The sequence below is a fragment of the Aphelocoma coerulescens genome, chromosome 20 (genome assembly GCF_041296385.1).
Source record: "Aphelocoma coerulescens isolate FSJ_1873_10779 chromosome 20, UR_Acoe_1.0, whole genome shotgun sequence".
NCBI lineage: Eukaryota > Metazoa > Chordata > Aves > Passeriformes > Corvidae > Aphelocoma > Aphelocoma coerulescens.
This window is the reverse complement of record NC_091033.1, coordinates 5,179,945-5,185,944: the sequence shown is the minus strand read 5'-3', so window position 1 is coordinate 5,185,944 and position 6,000 is coordinate 5,179,945.

The following is a 6,000-nucleotide window of genomic DNA, read 5'->3' as shown; positions in this document are numbered from 1 at the left end:
AGTGTCACAGCCCTGCCAGGCTGCAGCTCAGCGAGTCCCCAGCAAACCTGGCAGGACCACAAAGTGCTGCTGGCACACCTGGCTGAACTTGCTCAACCTGAACCCTTCACTTCAGCCCAAGCCTACCCACACCACTGTTGGAGACAGGTCCGTGACTCCTGGCACTGAGCCTGTGAGAAACAGGCTCTGCTTTCAGCAGTGCTGCCAAAGGTGTTGCAATAGATTTTGCTTCTCTGCAGGGCCACCAGGCTGTTGTCCACACTGTAACAATTGGCTTTTTCCTTCCATCTTCCTGCCCTTAATCACCCCCAGTGCCAAGCCTGGCCACGCACAGCTATGGCAGGAGGGTGGGAGAGGGTCTGGGAGAGACAGTTCACAGCCCCAGGAGCAGGAGCAGCAAAGCATAACCCATCCTACAGATTATTTTCAGCCAGCAGAGAGATGGAAACAGTCCTGGTGCTGGTGATCCCTGGTGAGGTGCTTCCCCTCCCTTCTTCTCTGAGTAGCTGCAGTAGGAAACACTCTCAGAGCCATCATTAAGCCTTCTCTTAATTCAAGAGTGAGGAGACCATTATCTTAGGCCTATCTACAGCTTTCTTCCCTGTTTACTGTGTGAAAACAGGTTTTTTCTACTTAGAGTGAGCCTCCTTTAAGCAAAGCAAAAGGGAGCCTGTGACCACTGCAGGGTTTCTGCAAGGAGCTCTGCTCACCAGGAGGCAGAGACCAGAGACACCTGTCCTGCAGAACCACCATTCCAATCCCATCCTCAGCACCCACCCACCCCACAAAGCTTAAGCCACGCAGGCAGTTGAGCCCGGGTCTAACAGGAGTTACAGGAGCACCTGGGGTGGGCTATCACTGGGGCTACTCCACTACAGAAGGAAAAGCAACAAGTCACAGACACCCAGTACTTGTTTTGGAGGAGGCAGCCTTTTTGCCTTCTCTCCAACAGCAGCCATCAATGCAAACCAACAGACCCAAAATTTCTGAAATCACACAGCTGAGAATCGAACCCCTGTGGGACAAAGCTGATTCCCAGCTGGACAACCACCACACTCATTATCCCCATCCCTCTGAGCTCATCTCCTGCCTGCCCACACCTCACCCCCTGACTAAGCCCACCACCAGGCACTCAAATGCAGCCACCAACACAGCACAGGCACAGCTGGGCAGGATCCCTTTTATTCTGCAAGGATTAGAAATGCTCCAACCAAATGTGCCATGTAATTACTGCAGTAATGTATAAAGCAGAGTGGAGGTGGTGAATAGTTCATGGTGCCTTATTTAGTGGCAGGTGATTAGTTAAGTTAAAGGGTTGGGTTTTTTCTTTCTTTCTTTCTTAATCTTTCACTCTTCTGTGGAAAAATTCAATTTGCCTTAAGGCAGCATTGAGAGCTGATACTGACCTAATCCCTGAGCAGCCCAGACCTGACCTGCTGCAAATTCCCACCTCTATCAAAAACCACATTCCTCTCCCTGACAGTACAGTGGCCCCTGGATCCTTTCACCTTCAGACTCTGCTTAAAATGTGGGCTGCAAAACACATTATATAATTGTGAATCAAAAGTTAAATCTGAGCCAGCAGGTGAAAATGTGTTTGGCTTGTTCTGCAAGCCTGAAAAAGCAGAATTAAATGTTTTCTGTAGTTCTTTCTTTGAATGCTTCCAATTTTTCCTTCTCTTCCCTTCTCTGTTAGGATCTTAATCTTTATGCTCAGCAAGCATTAATTCTCTTCTGTCCTGCTAGGGTTAAAATTGGCATCTCTGTTGATCACTCTTCCTCCCTTCCCTGTGCACCTAATTGACCATTACCACTAATAATGTCACCAGAAATCTGGGAGGGATGCTTAATGCCAAAGTATTCCTGGGGAATGGCTCAGGGAGGAACTGCAGGCAGAAATAAGCACTCATTTCTTTTTTCACCCCAGCAATAACAGAGAGCTTGGCATACACTCTCCTCCCTCTGCATTCAGAAGTTTAAGCAAGTAATTTGAAGGTCATATTCTTGAGCACAAGGGTTTTGCAACACCCTCTCAGTGGCACCCAGCTGTATTCCTGAAACACAAGGGTAATAGTGGCCTGGGACACATGGGTGTCAGCATGCAGCCATGTGGAAGGGAAAAGCACAAATGTATTTACAGTACACAAAAAATGTGGGCTGGGGGTTCAGAGGTGAACAGTGATGTGTGATCAAGGCTGTGGCACACTGTGCCAGCATGTGGATAAAGAGTACTCCAGCTGCATCATTCTGCTCCTGCTGAAGTCATTCGTGCTGGATTTCCACCAGGAGAAGATAAGTACTCCCAGGCTCGGGGACTCGATGGCAGAATGTGCTGTACAGAAGATAAAGGGATGAGGTGTCAGTGCTGGACTGTGATCCCTGTGGGATGCACCAGGGTGCTGCAGGGACAGTCAGCAGTGCCAGCTGCAGGTGCTGCTTCACTCATGGCAGGGCAGCTGGCATGGAGCCATCAAACCCTGGTTTGTACATGAGCAAATTACAGGGTACACCAGGGCACCTTTCCAGAGCATCCCACAAACCCGTGGGGACGTGCAGGAACTTAGAGCTGGGTGAAAATCACCCAGTCATGGAATGGGTTGGGTTGGAGGGGACCTTAGAGACCCTCTCGTTCCACCCTCTGCCATAGGCAGGGACACCTTCCACTGTCCCAGGTTGCTCCAAGTCCTGTCCAACCTGGCCTTGGTCACTTCCAGGGGTGGGGCAGCCACAGCTTCTCTGGGCAACCTATGCCAGGGCCTCCCCACCCTCACAGGGAGGAATTTATTCCTTATATTTAATCCAAATCTACCTCCTTTCAGTATAAAATGTCTCTGTGTGCACAGGCTCGCAGGTTTACAAATCATTATGAGCCTCTCTGGAAAGAGTCACAGAGGGGATGGACATGACAGCAGGGTCATTGCTGCTTCTCTATACACGTTCTGCTTCCCAAAATGGCCAGGGAATGTAGTTTTGACAAAAAATGGAGAGAGCAGTGAAAAACAGAGCATATTTTGTGGAGCTCTGACAACCAAAGGCTTTTCATTCTGTGTTTTCCATGAAACAGTGCTGAGAGGAAAAGGGACAACTCGGGAAAATCCCGCTGCTCCACCTGCACCTGGGTGTACTTGTTTGGGCTGGGATAGAGTTAATTTTCTTCACAGTGGCTGGTATGGGCCTGTGGTTGGTATGGGCCTGTTTTGGGTTTGTGCTGAACACAGTGTTGATAACACAGGGATGTTTCAGCTCCTGCTGAGCAGGGCTTGCATCGTGCCAAGGACTTTTCTATTCCACCAGCAAGGAGCCTGGGGGTGCTGAAGATGTGGGGAAGGGACAGCTGATCCCAGCTGACTCTGGGGATATCCCTGCCCATGTGGCCTCATGCTGAGCACACAGAGCTGGGTGGAGAAGAGGAAAAGGGGAACATTTGGAGTGTTTGTCTTCCCCAGCCACTGTTACACACGATGGAGCTCTGCTCTCCTAAGGAGGGCTGAACACCTGCTGCCCATGGGGAGTGGGGAATGAATTTCTGGTTTTGTTTTGCTTGCACACGTGACTTTTGCTTCCCATATGAAGCTGCCTTTATCTCAATCCATGAGTTTTCTCACTTTTCTCTCACTCCTCACACTGGGGGAGTGAGCAAGCGGCTCATGGGGCTGAGATGTTGGCCGGCATTAAACCACTACACCAGGGAGGGGGGATGCTGCAGGTGTGAAATGAACCTCGCTGGGATTCTCTCTCCACATCTCAAGCAGGGCATTCTGCATTTTTTATCCTCCACTGATCCTATCTGATGCCTTAAACTTCTCTTTCCAATAGCTAAATTATTTTTTAAATCTTGTCATTTACTCATTTGAGGAAACTCTCTTCTCTCTGGCGAAATTATTCTATCGTTCTGTCCCGTAAGGAAGAAATTAAACATGATCATATTAATTATGGTTCCTCATTTAACATAAAGCTGTAATCCAATGGCTTTTATGTCTAAATAGTCGTGGCAGTGGTACTAAGAAATTGGGGCATTAGAGGCTTGCACTTAAGTTCAAAATGTTGAAATTATACATCTCGAAAGAAACTGATGCCACTTTGAGAGAGGTACAACCTTTTTATTTTCAAGCAGAAACATGAAGGTGCAATACATTTTAAAAATAAACATACTTTTGCTTTAATTTCCAGAAAGATCTTAGGATGTCAAAATATTATATATATTTATAATAATATAAAATACATGGGGGTTTTTTGCCTAGATTTTTTTTGCCTTCTTTTGAAAGGAAGGGGCAGCCTGGTTGGGCATCTTCTGACAAAGCCCATGAAACAAAAATATGTCAAGGACATGAAGTCTGCAAAGCAGGAGAAATGGAATTTCTCCCTTCTGGCAGGGCTGGAATCACTGGGCTTCTACCAGCCTGGTGGAGACTGCTCATGTCTGTAGCTCCAAAGTCAGACTCAGATTTGAGGACTGATTTCCTGAGCCAGAAAACCCAGGAGCATTTCTGTCTGCATTTGAGGAAAACACTTCCTTTAATTCAGGAGCCGGAGCGGCTCAAACAGCCTCCTACAAGGAAGAAACATAGGAAATGGTCAGTGGGGCTGCTCAGAACGAGTCACAGAGGGTTCCTTCTATGGAAAACACCAAATTGCTATTTTGGGTTTAAAATCACAACAGTGGTGTTTGGAGGGGTAATTTTTTTGTTGTTTTCTTGATATCTACTTCTTCCAGAGCAGGGACATTCCCATGTGAACCAGCTTTACTTCCCACGTGGCTCTGTAGCTCAATCCCTGCTGCCAGACCGTGCAGAGGGGTGTTGGAGAGCACTTGAACGTTCTCCTTGAAACAGTGACCATCTACTTAACCCCTCCCCATAAAGCCCAGAGCTTGAGATAAAAACCCTCTCTGAGCCCTGCTTCCCAGAGTGTAAGGGTGCACTTTGATACCTGATAAAATCAATTGTTGGTGGCTGCTGGCTCCTGCGACTGAAGTGACACTGCTTGTAAAACTGCCATCCACAGCTCCTAAATTCACAATTAAAAACACATTTCCAAGCTCTCTGTAAGACACACAGCACAACCAGTTCTTGTACAATTTCAAATCCCAGCATGTACAATTGTAGAGTGGGTTGAAGGTGTTATCATGTTATAAAGTGCACTTTGAGTTGGGTAAACGTGCTCAAGGGGTTTATGGTTCCTGGGAATTGTCATCTCTGCTGCCTGGAGAATCTGTTGTGTGGTGAAAAACAGTATTCAATGAGATTTCTAACATGCCTTCAAGAGACTGGGCTCAGGGGAAGTATAACTATGAGTTATACCCTCCATTTTTGCATCATTATAAAAGCTGTTTTCACTCAGTACCCAGACTAATGGATCTGGGCAGCAAGGGGCAGAAGTAGACTCCTGTGAATAGGAACTATGGTAAAAGGCATGGATTAAATTTTATAGCACATGGGGAAGCCTAGCCCTCAGGAGCTGGGGAATCATCCCTTGCAGTCCCTGTGGAAGGAGGCCTGAGCAAAGCTCTCCTGGATGACACATCGGGTATTTCCCAGCTCTTCCAGGCATAAACCTGCAGCATGAACCCGCTACAAAAAGCTCTGTATCCTCCTGGTTCTTCTCTTCTTAGAAAAACCCTACAAATTCCCATAAATGCCCAATGGCACCTTTTCCACCCGCTGGCACTGCAGCACCACCAGCTGCTCTCAGCCCCCGCTGCTGCTGACAAGGGACGCTGCTGTGGCACGGGAGGGCAATGCTGGGCACAGATGGCCCAGCTGGGGACAGCCCACAGCAGCGAGTGGCCGATGAGCGCTCCCCGGGCCATGTGCGGTGCCACCGCAGCGGGACAGCGGTCCCTGTCCCCGGGCTGGATGTGCCCGAGGACAGCCCGGCTCAGCTCTTCCCGTTCCCAGCCCAGGGGACACTGCCGGCGCTGAAAATCAAAGGCCTCCTGCGAACCGCGTCAGCCAAAAGGAGCATAAATAAAACCTACAGAGGAGTCACAGCAGTTCCCAC